Raw genomic sequence first — 14,667 nt, 5'->3', positions numbered from 1 at the left:
AGCTGGAGGCAAAACAAGCGGACAACTGGAGGCGGCCAATACAAACCAGCACAGATTCGGCTACATAATGAGGAGCTTAAATTATTATTATTATTATTAAATGTCATCTTGTTGTGTTGTTGGGTGCAAGAATCGATGAAAAATGAATGGAATTTTTATTTCTAGAAAATATTCACATCATTAAAATTGCACCGTAATGTCACTCTTTACAGTGTCGTCTTCTCGGCGCTGGCTCGGCAGAACTGCGGATCGTACACACAAGTCTTTACATGACCATTCAGCACATAGTTATAGATTTATACGCCCTCAGTTTCTGTTTACGCTCGGTTTCTCTATCGGATAGGTGTAGAAGTCAGGCCACTCGCCCGGAGGTAGCGTTAGCGTTAGCGTTAATCCTGTCAGATGGTCCATCATTGAGTGAGCGTGTACGGGTCAGCCAATCTGGTTCCATCCGTTAAAATTAACTTTTACAAATAACAATCGCGGTCCTGGACACTGAGTGACCTTGCACACTAAGATAAAATCAGATTTTCTCCAGTCAGTGTTAAAAAACAAGCTAACAAAACTTGCAAACTAGCGTTAGAGAAGCGGCCAGAGGGATCGTTCTGCCTCCACCTAAGCTCCGCCCACACAAACCGTCACCGTGTTTACCAACTGAAAAGGGAATGGCTTGTGTTGCTGCATTTGGTATTGATAACATGTCAGACATGCGCAGGCGCTCTGTTTACTGAGTCATGTAACCCGACGTGACATCTCTGAATAATATTTCCACTGCCCCAGAGATATGCAAATACAGTGTGTCCTCTGCAGGGTGACAAAGGACTTTCACAGCCATGACTTATGATCCCATTGCTCTCGGAAAAAGATTTTCAGCTTATAAAACAGGCATCGGTTAGGATAATCGACTGTACGTTGTGTATTAAGCACTGCTTTCATCTGTGTCACTTCGTATTATTCCTCTGACTGGGAGGGTAAAACGTAGAGATGAGTCTCAACTCACAGCATGGCAAGTCTCAGGACACGGTCTCCAACCCGAGTGCCACAATAGCTCAAATAACCGGCCCATTAAATACCAGATGTTTTTAAATACTGCCGTCAAAAAGTTACTTCTTTTCCGAGACCACTCATCAGAAACGGTCCCGGCACTGTTTGTGTGTAATGCATCACTTCACTAAACAAAGGCATCTTTCTCTTATCAAATTATACTAAGCAGTTTCCAAAAATCATTCAGCTGTCTTCTGGTTTTCTGGATTATGCTTACAAATTAAATCCTGTTTTCGCAGCTACATGTTTTATTGTCTTCATAAGTTGGACAAAAAATAACTGCAGGGCTCATATCTGTGTTCAGAGCATATCTACTCTCCCAAACACAATCTGTTGTCTTTAAATATTCTGCAAATACAACGTGAGAAATGACTTCTCAATCTGGTTAGTCAGCTTGTATCTCTTCTCCTCGCAGTGTAAGTGCTGACTAGAGACTGACATGCAACACATTCGCCATGTGTTTTCCCACTAAATGGTCATTTACAAAATCTGCTCTTTATTTCTGAGAGTTAATTTGCGACTTACGATCTTCAGATAAAGACTGCAGTTCATTACTCTCAATACACTGATCCAAAGAACTGTGTAATACTGTGAGACTTAATCTAATTACTCGAGAGTTGTTAATTGTACTAGTTCTTTTGTAATAAAAGGTATTGGAAACGCATTCGATTAACAATATTGTTCATGCATAGACATTAGCTGAGACCCAGAAAAAAAAAGTGTTTTGAATGTAGTATTTTTTTTATGTCATCACATTGTTTTAGAGAATAAGAAACAAATGGTAAAAAAGCATTTTTGAATAAAGAAATGTTATTCATATTTTATGATATATCCTCTGTAGTGTTTAGACTCACACACTAAACACACATGAAATTACACGTATAGGAAAAAACAATGAGATTTGTTTTCATTACGCAATCAATTTTTAACCAAACTTTGCATAAAGATGATTCTCACATATGTTATGAAAGATATAATGGAATTAATTGATGCATCATTTTACTTTATGCAATATGGGAGTAAAATGGCTATATATTGTTTTTTCCATTTAATATAATGTGTCTATACACTGTATCTAATCTGCATATGAATGTGTTCTTGGGGCAACATGTAATGAAAAAAGAAGTGTAATAATTGGCAACATTTTAATAATAATATCTAATATTTTAATATATGCACTGTTTTATAACAGAAAGTCATATTTTGATTAGAAACCCCATAATGTTTTCCTGAGATGTTGATTTATAAAGTACAATTAGAAAAGTAGTCAGATTTAAATTATAATTACAAAATACTATTACATTTCCATAAGAATGATCTAATTATAACGTTAAAAAAATCACATTGATTTATTTAATGAATCATTTTAAGTTGCAAACATTATTTTGATGAGTTATGTTTGGTAGCACTTTATTTTACAGTCCTGTTCCACATTTACATATACTGTATGTACTACTTATTACAGTAATTACAATAACTGGATAATAACTTGGTACTAACCCTGATCCTAACCCAAGCTTAACCCATAGTTCCCTTATATTACCAGTACTTTCTTAGGTAAGTACACTGTAAGCACACGTACTGTAAAATAAAGTGCAACCGTTGTGTAAACTAAATAATGTTGATCGACTTAAAGGCACAGTAAGCGTTTTCTGAGAAACACTGTTGATATTTGAAATCAGCCCAAACAAACACACCCCTCACTTTATTACTACACCCCCGAAATGCAATAGTGGATGTCGAAGCAAAACAATGATCTGTGAAAAATAAAGCGAACCATGAAAACAAAACAATCGACTCCAAGCACAATTGACCCTTCGCAGGGCGTTTGATTGACAGGCGATCTGACCAATCATAATCCTCCATCCGCCGAATCCGCCATTTTTGTCTGACGAAGTAGTCAGGAGAGTTAGTAGATTAACGTTGGAGGATTTAAACTTGAGAAACGGTGTGTACTGACGTCTTTCCACGGTTGAAACAACATTCCTTCTGATGTTCATTCATGTTTATTTGATGCTATAAAGGAACTAGAAGGAAGAGATGATCGGTTCACGAGCGGCTTTAACTGAGCGATCTGTCAGACACATTAAAGAGACACAAAACGGTATTTACTGTTGAAATGTCTTTAAAAAATTACCAAATTTAAAAGTTACTAACGGGGGCGGGTCTTTGCGAACGGTCAATTACGCAATATGCTTACAGTATGTTGACGTTTGTGTGGTTTATGTTACAAATGACAGTATGTTCCTCTAACTTACCTTATTTTCAATAGTAGATCGATGCAAATAGTTGCATCAATTTTGTTTTTATTGATCCAAAACATCTGTTTTTTGAGAGTGTAAACACAATGTAGTCTGTGTACAATGAAGTAAGAATCCTGAATGTTAAATGCATTAAGATTCTCATCCCTGTTCACAAGCTCAACTCCGGCCATCATAATTCAACATTATGATGTGTTTCTGATGGCCTGCTGATTTTGGTTTCTGAATTTTATGGACTGCGAGCCGTGAAAACTTTATTGGACCTAGGAATAATATAATTACACTCCTCTGGAGAGTTATTCTGCAGTAATCTGACAGTGACGTATGACTGATACTGCACAGTAATATCTGTGTGTCGCTCTGAATGTGAAGAGGTTCAGCGGCTGTTTCTGGAATAAAGCTAAAGCCAGCGCAGCCTGTGAGATTGTTAACTCTAATTAAAAAACCTTACATTTACATTGATGTACTAATGTAACAAATGAATAAATACAAATTAACCCCTTTTACTCTGGACCATTTTAGTTTTTACGTGCATATGATACACTTTATGGCGTGTAATACGCACGTACCCCACACTGCTAATCCTACGGGTTTACAGATATCATATAAACAGTGCACGTAAAAACTTGCACATAAATCGCACGATAAATATAATGCATGCTATAGAGACGCGTTTCATGAGATCGGGTTACAGGTGAAACTGGAAAAATTCGAAAATTGTGCAAAAGTTCATTTATTTCAGTAATTCAACTTAAAAGGTGAAACTAATATATTATATAGACTCATTACATGCAAAGTGAGATATTTCAAGCCTTTATTTGTTATAATTGTGATGATTATGGTGTACAGATATGAAAACCTTTTCACAATATTCTAATTTTGAATTTGGGGTTTTCATAAGCTGTAAGCCATAATCATCACAATTATAACAAATAAAGGCTTGAAATATCTCACTTTGCATGTAATGAGTCTATATAAAATATTAGTTTCACCTTTTAAGTTGAATTACTGAAATAAATGAACTTTTGCACGATTTTCAAATTTCCCGAGTTTCACCTGTATATCACAACTGCCCAAAACTTGCATGTTCTTCACATACTTGTGTGTTTGAGATGGAAAATTGATAGGCAATTTAACTGATAGAACTCTTCAACAGTCACGTGATTGAAAACTATGAATTGAAAACTGATTAAACTGAAGTGTGTGTGTGTGTGTGTCCTTTATAACACTGGTAACGCAGGGCCGATGGCAGCTGGTGTACATCAGTACGTTACGGAGGCGTTTCGTCACGAGTTATGCTGTAATGTGGATATGACCGAAGTGATTGCTTTATTAGTTCAGGGCTGGGGACTGAGACTAACAAAACCATCCGAAACCTTCAATCCATTACCGACAGCCGTGACCCAGAGCCGGGCGAGCTGCCGCGCCTTATCGAATCCCTTCCAATTAGTGTAGAAACCAAGCAACTCGATGGGCTCTGCCTGGTGGTATCATGTAAATCTCAGCAGAAACAAACCTCTGGTTGTGATTTCAGGCTAATGAATCCTGGCGGTTCGGATGCGATCTGATTGTGCATTGTTTCTGCCACGAAAGGGGTCTTTCTCGCACGTCTTTCTTCTTGAGTGACCTTTTCGGCAGGCTGCCGGCGGCATGTGATTTATTTATGATTTGTGTGGAAGGCAAAAGGCTGTCAGCCTGCCCTGTTATCGTTTGGTCATCCACTCAAGTGTCTGGGTGGTTGGCGTTCAGAAACTGGGGCAGTCTGATTAATGTCAGCGTTTCCAAGCCAAACTCACACACACATGACAACAAAGAGGACTCGCTGGAAGAGAGGGGAACTGAGATAACAGAGGGGAAGAAGAGAAATCAAACGTGCCATTGCATGTTTTGTTAAGTTTAGTCCGAAGCCAGGGAATAATTAGTCCCTATGGGGAAATCAGCATCTCATTCGCATATTTCTGACACTCTGGAGAGGCTGTCGACCACAAAGGATGGGGAACTTTTCCTCAGAATGATTTTTGTTACGCTTTTGATCTGCCATACATTTTACAAGGTGTAAATCCATAAAAGTAAGACTTTCCTTTGCAAATGCAGCTCAAATACGAATCAACACACTAAAAGATTCAAAGCAGCTTCTTTAACGTCGCCTTGCGAACGAAACGAGACACTAAAGGGATGATTTAGTCTTTAAGCGTTATTTACTCGCCCTCACTCACTCATTTACTCACAAACTGTACAATGTCTCATGTTAATGTTGAAGTTAGAGACTGCGTTTGATTAATGCCTGCATAAAAACACCCATCGCCATAAAACCTGGCCTTGTGAAAAAGACGTAATCATTGTTTAAATGTATATTTAGTGTTTTTTGAGCCACTAAGTATCTTTATATGAAATTTCATAGTCTTTGAAATAAGGTTAAAGCGTACTGATGAATGTTCTGACAAACATTTATGGTAAACTCAAATGTAGTTAAATTCCACTTCCATTGAAACTCACATGTCATGTATTTAAATATATTTGTAATGACTTTGTGATTTACTACTTTAATTCAAGTACTTTACATGTGCTTTAGTGTGTAAGTCAACACATCAAATTAAGAGCATTTCTTTAAAGCATGACAAAAGATTATTGACAAAAACATAATTATTTTTAAAAAATTACATTTTAGTTTACTTTTTAAAAGTGTGTATATATAGTCATGAAAGTGTACACGTAAGTTTATCTGCAAGTAGAGTTAAAAAATATAAATAGGATAAAGATTTAAAGTATACACTAAGTGCACATTCAATACAATTACAGTCTTTTTACAAGGATGGAAACATGTTAGATATTAGTTTGCTAGCTATGGTATCTCTCAAACCATCATTGCATTCACATTAAATGGCCACAATGATGTGCAAAGGTTATTTCTGATTTGGCAATGTCAAAGCATGCTCTACAATCAATACAGAAAACAAATCATTACTGCTATACAAGCAGAGACACACAACAGCCCATCGAATGCACTCAACACACAGCAAACCCGCACAAGTTGGAGAAAACTGACAAACCAAAAGAAATGAATTAATCTAACTAACAATGAGACTATCACTACACACTCACATACACTGTTGACCAACATGCAGTATATAATTATAAGGTAAGGTTTAATAATATAAGCTTTAAGGTATAATTTGAATCTTAAAGTTTCTAGCCCATCCTAACCACAGGCTCTACTCTTCACCACAATGGTCACCCAGTAAAACTGAAACATAACAGAAACCCCTATAAATCTCCACATAATAGAAGATTAACACTTCTGTCCCTATTTAGATCCCTAAAGCCCAAAGTATGCTTTGGTTTTCCCAAGGGACAATGCCACAAAACACCCGAAGTTGAATTCACCTAAAACACCCCAAACTCTTGGAAAAAGGGTTCAGTGGGATTCATCTATAATGGTTCGGGGCTCAATTATAAAGAACCCTTACAGTATGTATAGAAGAAAAGTTAAAGTATGTATAAGTACACTCTAAAAAATGCTGGGTTGTTTCAACCCAAATTTGGGTCAAATATGGACAAACCCAAATGTTGGGTTAAAAATGTACAGTTGAAAGTGAAAGTTGAAGTTGGGTTAAAATTTTAAATTACATTTTTAACCCAACATTTGGGTTTGTCCATATTTGACCCAAATTTGGGTTGAAACAACCCAGCATTGTTTAGAGTGTATAGAGTCTTTAAAGTATGTTTATGAGCCGTTTAATTCATAAAAATGCATTTTTTTTTAAATAAATGTAAATTTTAAATTATTGAATTAAAACTAAATCCATAAACGCCATGATGGGAAGCCCTGAAAGGTTGTATATGCGCATCTTTTCGAGAGTGTAAGCTAATGCATAACTCAATGCAAACAGCAGTTAGCAGTTCTGTTAATGTTAAACACAGCGGTTCGTCAGCGGTTCAACGAACATCAAAAATATGAAGTTTGGGCTTACTTGGCTTGACTTTATTTTCAACTCCTCCATAGTGCTGCAAAAGAAAAGGGAGAACACATTAATATGCAATCCATAACTGTGGGCTTTATTCCCAAAAAGAGCTAGTAAAACAGAACATGTAAAACAGAAAATGTAAACTGTTAGACACGTATTTTTATTGTAAAACAGATAAGTTTATTTTTCCTTAAAAGTTCATAATCTTCAAAATTACTTCTTTAAATTGATTTTAAAAAGGAGTTCTGATGATGCACAACCTTAAGTTGTTTTAATAAAATATCATATGCACTAAAAAGATTTCTAAACATCCTTAAAAATAATATTGTACATTAACACATTAACGGGGGTGTACGACACAGTCCCGCTGAGGCGTTCCCCATTGCATCGACATCAGATACAACGCTTACAGTAACCTGAGACGTTTCCCTGAACTTTAATTAAATAACTCCTCACATCAAGCGACCGAATGACTTGGAATATAGAGCAAAAAACTATAATGTACTGAAAAGCTAACATAAACTGAAGTTTTAATATAAAACGCCCGCAAAAAACGTTGAACAAAAATATGTCAAAGTTACAATCGTTGGGTTTCATTAAGACCATGAAAAGACATCAGTTTTTCACCGTGGTGTTGTATAACTTAATCTGACTGAGAACATTTTTTTTTTGTTTATCATCTGTTGCGACCCTTTATTGTTTTAACCCAGAATGGTTAAGAATGTGATAACACTAAAAGCCTTTAGTTATCACTTTTGTTTTCAATCGAACGCATACACCATTCCACTCAAACGGTGACCATGGAGTGACGAACATAATAAAACTTCTGATGTTGATAAACGAGGACGTATCGATGAGTGTGACATGGTTTCAGACATCATTAATAAGTTATTGAAAAAACTGCACAAATATCAGTGCAGTGCGGATCACGAACAGACAGCTGAGTCACTGTAAGAAGATAAACAGATGTTTCATTATTTCTTATTCCGTTCAAATTAAAGTTCTCATAATGCAAAATGACAAATGAACAACCAAATGTATGGATACAGTAAATCGAGCCACTTCAATTAAATTAGATGAATAACTGTCATTTGAAAGCCTTATTATATGCAGTACCGCAAACTGTTTCACCCTTTCTGTTTTACATTTCATGATCAAGAAAACTCATTTGAGGAGAAAAGTATGCTTTTCAAGGTAATTCAATAAATGAAACTGTGCTGTTGCCGTCCATGATTAAAGTCCCTCTCAAATATAGTGTAAGCAGACATCAGGACTGTACATATGTGCCACGACGCCTCCAAAACGATAACATACTGTACGACACAGCAGTGTGTCTCGGGTCTGCTGCGATGAGGACACAGGCGTGCTCAATGTTAATAAGAAGAATTCATTCTTGCACACTGAGAATCACTGCAACACAACATCTAAACGCTCTACGAAAGAAAAAAAAACTGTTCAATGTTCTATATACACTCTAAAAGTGCTGGGTTGTTTTAACCCAATTTTGGGTCAAATACAGACAAACCCAAACGTTGGGTTAAAAATGTAATTAAAAATTAACCCACATTTGACCCAAAGTTGGGGTGAAACAACCCAGCATTTTATAGAGTGTAAGTTTCTTGACCCAATTTTAAAGAAGAAGGTTGTACATAAGGAGAAATGTCTTAAATGATTGCAGAATACTTGTTTAATTCAAATTAATTAATTAAAGCAAAACCCCTAAAATGTTCTATATATGAATTGCCCGACATGACCTTTTCTTCTAAGAGTTTATGAAGTGTTTACACATGTGACCACTGGGATGCTGGCGCCAGAAACCCATGCATATTTAATATCTTAACATCTCTGATGAATGAAGCGAGGGTGTGTTCTTGGGGTTAGTGTGTTAACACGAGAGATTGACACGACGCTGGGTTCAAGCTAAGGGCTTCTTATACGCACCACTGAGCAGACGTGCTTTCACTGTCAGACGTCTGCGTTTATTTCCATACGTCTGTGTTTTACACGGGCTCGTTTCAGCTGAATCTAAGCCTGATGTCTGGACACACTCTAAAAAATGCTGGGTTGTTTTAACCCAAATGTGGGTCAAATATGGACAAACCCAAATGTTGGGTTAAAAATGTAATAAAAAAATGTACAGTTGAAAGTGAAAGTTGAAGTTGGGCTAAAATTTTTAATTACACTTTTTTAACCCAACATTTGGGTTTGTTCATATTTGACCCACATTTGGGTTAAAGGAGCTGTATGTAAGAAATGTATTTCAATTAATCATAAAATGGCCCTGATATATCACTAGACATTAAGAAATCATGTACATTTCAAATACTTATATCACTGACAACAGTTGTCCGGCCAGGATATTGTCATTTAAAAAGTGGAGTTGCAGCCCTCAACTGATGTTGATGTTGTCATGTTGTGTTTTGGTCTGATGCTCCACCCTCCACCTATCTACCAATCACGAAGTCAGTAGTGTTGCGGCATCCGGGTTGCCAGCTCTGCTCTAGTTACCACAGCTGCAGCTACACGTTCCTGCTGGATCCTGCAGCCTATCTGGCAACCTTGAGTCAGGGGGGAGGGGGAGGGGATACACCACTCTACAGTAATTTGAAAGTGATTGCAGTACCAGTTTTGGCCACAATCTTACATACAGCTCCTTTAAAACAACCCAGCATTGTCTAAAGTGCACTTAGAGGCTTTGAGAAATGACTGAACTATCTTTAAAGTCACCGTGGTCTCATCAGGACAGAAGTGGCTTTGACTGACACGTTATATATATATACACTCACCGGCCACTTTATTAGGTACACCTGTCCAACTGCTCGTTAACACTTAATTTCTAAGCAGCCAATCACATGGCGGCAACTCAGTGCATTTAGGCATGTAGACATGGTCAAGACAATCTCCTGCAGTTCAAACCGAGCATCAGTATGGGGAAGAAAGGTGATTTGAGTGACTTTGAACGTGGCATGATTGTTGGTGCCAGAAGGGCTGGTCTGAGTATTTCAGAAACTGCTAATCTACTGGGATTTTCACGCACAACCATCTCTAGGGTTTACAGAGAATGGTCCGAAAAAGAAAAAACATCCAGTGAGCGGCAGTTCTGTGGGCGGAAATGCCTTGTTGATGCCAGAGGTCAGAGGAGAATGGCCAGACTGGTTCGAGCTGATAGAAGGGCAACAGTGACTGAAATAACCACTCGTTACAACCGAGGTATGCAGCAAAGCATTTGTGAAGCCACAACACGCACAACCTTGAGGCGGATGGGCTACAACAGCAGAAGACTCCACCGGGTACCACTCATCTCCACTACAAATAGGAAAAAGAGGCTACACTTTGCAAGAGCTCACCAAAATTGGACAGTTGAAGACTGGAAAAATGTTGCCTGGTCTGATGAGTCTCGATTTCTGTTGAGACATTCAGATGTTAGAGTCAGAATTTGGCGTAAACAGAATGAGAACATGGAACCATCATGCCTTGTTACCACTGTGCAGGCTGGTGGTGGTGGTGTAATGGTGTGGGGGATGTTTTCCTGGCACACTTTAGGCCCCTTAGTGCCAATTGGGCATCGTTTAAATGCCACGGCCTACCTGAGCATTGTTTCTGACCATGTCCATCCCTTTATGGCCACCATGTACCCATCCTCTGATGGCTACTTCCACCATGTCACAAAGCTCTAATCATTTCAAATTGGTTTCTTGAACATGACAATGAGTTCACTGTACTAAAATGGCCTCCACAGTCACCAGATCTCAACCCAATAGAGCATCTTTGGGATGTGGTGGAACGGGAGATTCGCATCATGGATGTGCAGCCGACAAATCTGCGGCAACTGTGTGATGCCATCATGTCAATATGGACCAAACTCCCTGAGGAATGCTTCCAGCACCTTGTTGAATCTATGCCACGAAGAATTGAGGCAGTTCTGAAGGCAAAAGGGGGTCCAACCCGTTACTAGCATGGGGTACCTAATAAAGTGGCCGGTGAGTGTATATTATACATAAAAAATTACATTTTGGGGTAACACTTTATTTTAAGGTGTCATTGTTACAACGTAATTATATATTTAAGTTGCTACTGAGTAATATTAAGCAAGTACATGTACTTACTATAGGGTTAGGGTTTGGGTTGAGGGTTAGTTGCAAGTAATTATGCATACTTTACTGTTATTACTATGGTAAGTACATTTGACATATGTAACAAGGATACTGTAAAATAAAGTGTTACCCCAACATTTTCTATGTATAATATATATATATATATATATATATATATATATATATATATATATATATAACGTGTCAGTCAACACTCTAAAAAATGCTGGGTTGTTTCAACCCAAATTTGGGTCAAATATGGACAAACCCAAATGTTGGGTTAAAAATGTAATTAAAAAATTTACAGTTGAAAGTGAAAGTTGAAGTTGGGTTAAAATTTTAAATTACATTTTTAACCCAACATTTGGGTTTGTCCATATTTGACCCAAATTTGGGTTGAAACAACCCAGCATTTTTTACAGTGCATTTTACAGTGTCCTTGTTACATATGTTACATGTACTTACCATAGTAATAACAGTAAATTATGCATAATTACATGCAAATAACCCTCAACCTAATCCTAACCCTATAGTAAGTACATGTAGTTGCTTAATATTACTCAGTAGCAACTTAAATATATAATTACATTGTAACAATGACACCTTAAAATAAAGTGTAACCCATTTTGGAATAAAAAAAAATTATATACAGGCAAAAATATTTAATAAAAAACACCTTTTCCGTAGCACTTGTATGTTATTTTCCACATCATCTGAAATGGTAAGATCATATTGAGTGAGGAACAGAGTTATAGTTATAGTTATAGTTATAGTTATAGTTCGCTCTCAGAATGAAACTGGCATCATATGAAAGCAAGAGGCGTTTCACATTACCGACGACAAACTTGGGGAAGCAAATGTAGAGATTGCGAAAGAGTGTAACACAGATTTGACGTTATGGTGCTTTTGTCGTGTCTGTCATCAAATATAGTTTAGCTTTGAGTAAAACAGTCAAATATAGTGTAAATGGAACACAAAACACACAGATGCAACACTAAACAAGCGTATGCTAGATGTTTTCAGATACATTAATGGATGCACTATTAATAAGCAATGAGGCATTGTAAAGAGTAAATTAGGGCCGCTCGGCTGCAGTGCATCTGTGAGTATGCTGAGAATATGAAACGTGTTTGACCCCTCCGTGACCTTAAACTCATCCAGCCATCAGCACTGGCGTTGGAATGTGCTTGAGTCCGCAACTTCTCAGACTGACCCGAATCTCACAGAACAACACCTGATTATTCTACATTGAAACTATATATTCAAGGCACGACATTAGTTTTTCACACACTGGCCAATTTTGAGATTTTGGGCTATTTTGCTTCCATAACGTACACTCTAAAAAATGCTGGGTTGTTTTAACCCAAATTTGGGTCAAATATGGACAAACCCAAATGTTGGGTTAAAATGTAATTTAAAATTTTAACCCAACTTCAACTTTCACTTTGAACTGTACATTTTTTAATTACACTTTTAACCCAACATTTGGGTTTGTCCATATTTGACCCAAATTTGGGTTGAAACAACCCAGCATTTTTTAGAGTGTTTTTTTTTTTTTTTAAAGAAGAAATAAAACTTACGTGTGTATTTTATTGCTCTTTATTTGCACCCATAGATTTCAATGATATCTTTAAAGGTTAGAAATCTCCACTCCACTTGAACCCGGTTTTATCCAATGCTTAAATTTCAGGTCAGGAAAGTTATACAAATTAAAGCATACTTATTTAGATAATGGCTAATTTGCATATTTAAACATAACAACAAAACTTGTTGTACAATTTTTATTTATTTTTTGCGATTCTTTATGCAATTAATCACCTGCATAAGTATGGTGAAATCTATTTGTTAGTTTGTTTACCTTACTCACCTGGTGTGTCTTGCCTAAAATATAACTAAAACAATAACTTAGTTGAACTATATATTTAAGGTGAATTGCTGAGCTAGTGTTTTGAGAGAGTGTGTGTGTCCATGTGTGTGTGTGTGTGTGTGTGTAAGAGAGAGAGTGTGTGTATGTGTGTGTGTGCGTGCGTGCGTGCGTGAGAGAGAGAGAGCGCGCGTGTGTGTGTGTGTGTGTGTGTGTGTGTGTGTGCACATCATATCTTTTTAAATGTTCCTGGTAATGTTGACTCAGAATCAGTTCCTCTTGCAGCATCTCTTCTCGTCTCTGATGATGTGGGCGGGGCTATAACCTGTCACTCACATGAGATCAGCCAATAGCAAACCACAACCATTCAACCATCCAATCAATTCCCATGGACAAAATCAAGCCCCGCCCACATTAGTTCTTGTTCCTGAAGCGTTTCACTGGGATATACGACACAAGAAGAAAAGTCGAGCGCAACTTCCATCGGATCTGTTTAACCCAGCTAGTCTGCCGCAAATGTATTTCATGTTATATGTATGAAATAAATTATGAAGAGTAAGTGGAGATGCTGGTCTGTGTTGTATATGGATTCTGCAAACTCTTTTTCTTCATATAGTTTGGAAGAACTACTGGTCTTCAAGCCCTGCTAACATCCACTTGTATCCAGAGATACACACACCAAACATGTGGCCATTGAAACAGACAGACATACAGATTTTGATTTATTGTAAAGTGTTACTGTACTTATGATTCTGTTAAGTTTTTAACTACTTTACAGACATACTCTGCACTATTACTCAAACATTGTAGCTCTGAGTGCCAGAACATTAACAAAAAAGAAAATGTGACTTACGTCTTCCTGAAGTCTCTTTCCGAGCTCCTTTACTGTGTTTCCAGTTCCAGCGCCGGCTCGGACTCCGTGAGCGAGCCGTAGTGAAGATCCCAGCAGAACGGACCAAACCCAAACCCACAACCAGCCCATCAGCGCCAGTCTGTCAGGAGGAGAACCAGCAGATGATGAGCGTCACACACACACACACACACACACAGAGAGAGCATTATCACTCGTCCAAGGTGTCTGATATACGGCTGCATGCGGTAACACTTTACAATAAGGTTCATGTGTGTGTGTGTGTGTGCGTGTGTGTGTGTGTGTGCATTTCATGCAGCGGTAACACTTTACAATAAGGTAATGTGTGTGTGTGTGTGTGTGTGTGTGTGCGTGTGTGTGTGCATTTCATGCAGCCGTAACACTTTACAATAAGGTAATGTGTGTGTGTGTGTGTGTGTGTGTGTGTGTGTGTGTGTGTGTGTGTGTGTGTGTGTGTGTGTGTGTGTGTGTGTGTGTGTGTGTGTGTGTGCATCTCATGCAGCGGTAACACTTTACAATAAGGTAATGTATGTGTGTGTGTGTGCATCTCATGCAGCGTTAACACTTT

The 14,667-nt window shown here is 37.7% G+C and overlaps 1 long non-coding RNA gene across 1 annotated transcript in view; it reads right to left on the bottom strand.

Annotated features, from left to right (window-relative positions):
- The window catches only part of LOC130096846 (uncharacterized), a 90,417-nt gene extending 76,317 nt beyond the window's left edge, over positions 1-14,100 (bottom strand). Inside the window, exons 1-2 of the long non-coding RNA XR_008808229.1 lie at positions 14,082-14,100; positions 7,277-7,310 (exon numbers count right to left, since the gene is read on the bottom strand). This is a non-coding gene — a long non-coding RNA (uncharacterized LOC130096846). The remainder of the gene's footprint in view (positions 1-7,276; positions 7,311-14,081) is intronic.
- Positions 14,101-14,667: the final 567 nt, after the last annotated feature.

Source organism: Rhinichthys klamathensis, unplaced genomic scaffold, assembly GCF_029890125.1.
Source record: "Rhinichthys klamathensis goyatoka isolate OS25496 unplaced genomic scaffold, OSU_Roscu_1.1 h1tg000207l_1, whole genome shotgun sequence".
NCBI classification, from domain to species: domain Eukaryota; kingdom Metazoa; phylum Chordata; class Actinopteri; order Cypriniformes; family Leuciscidae; genus Rhinichthys; species Rhinichthys klamathensis.
This window is presented reverse-complemented; position numbering and strand designations above follow the sequence as displayed.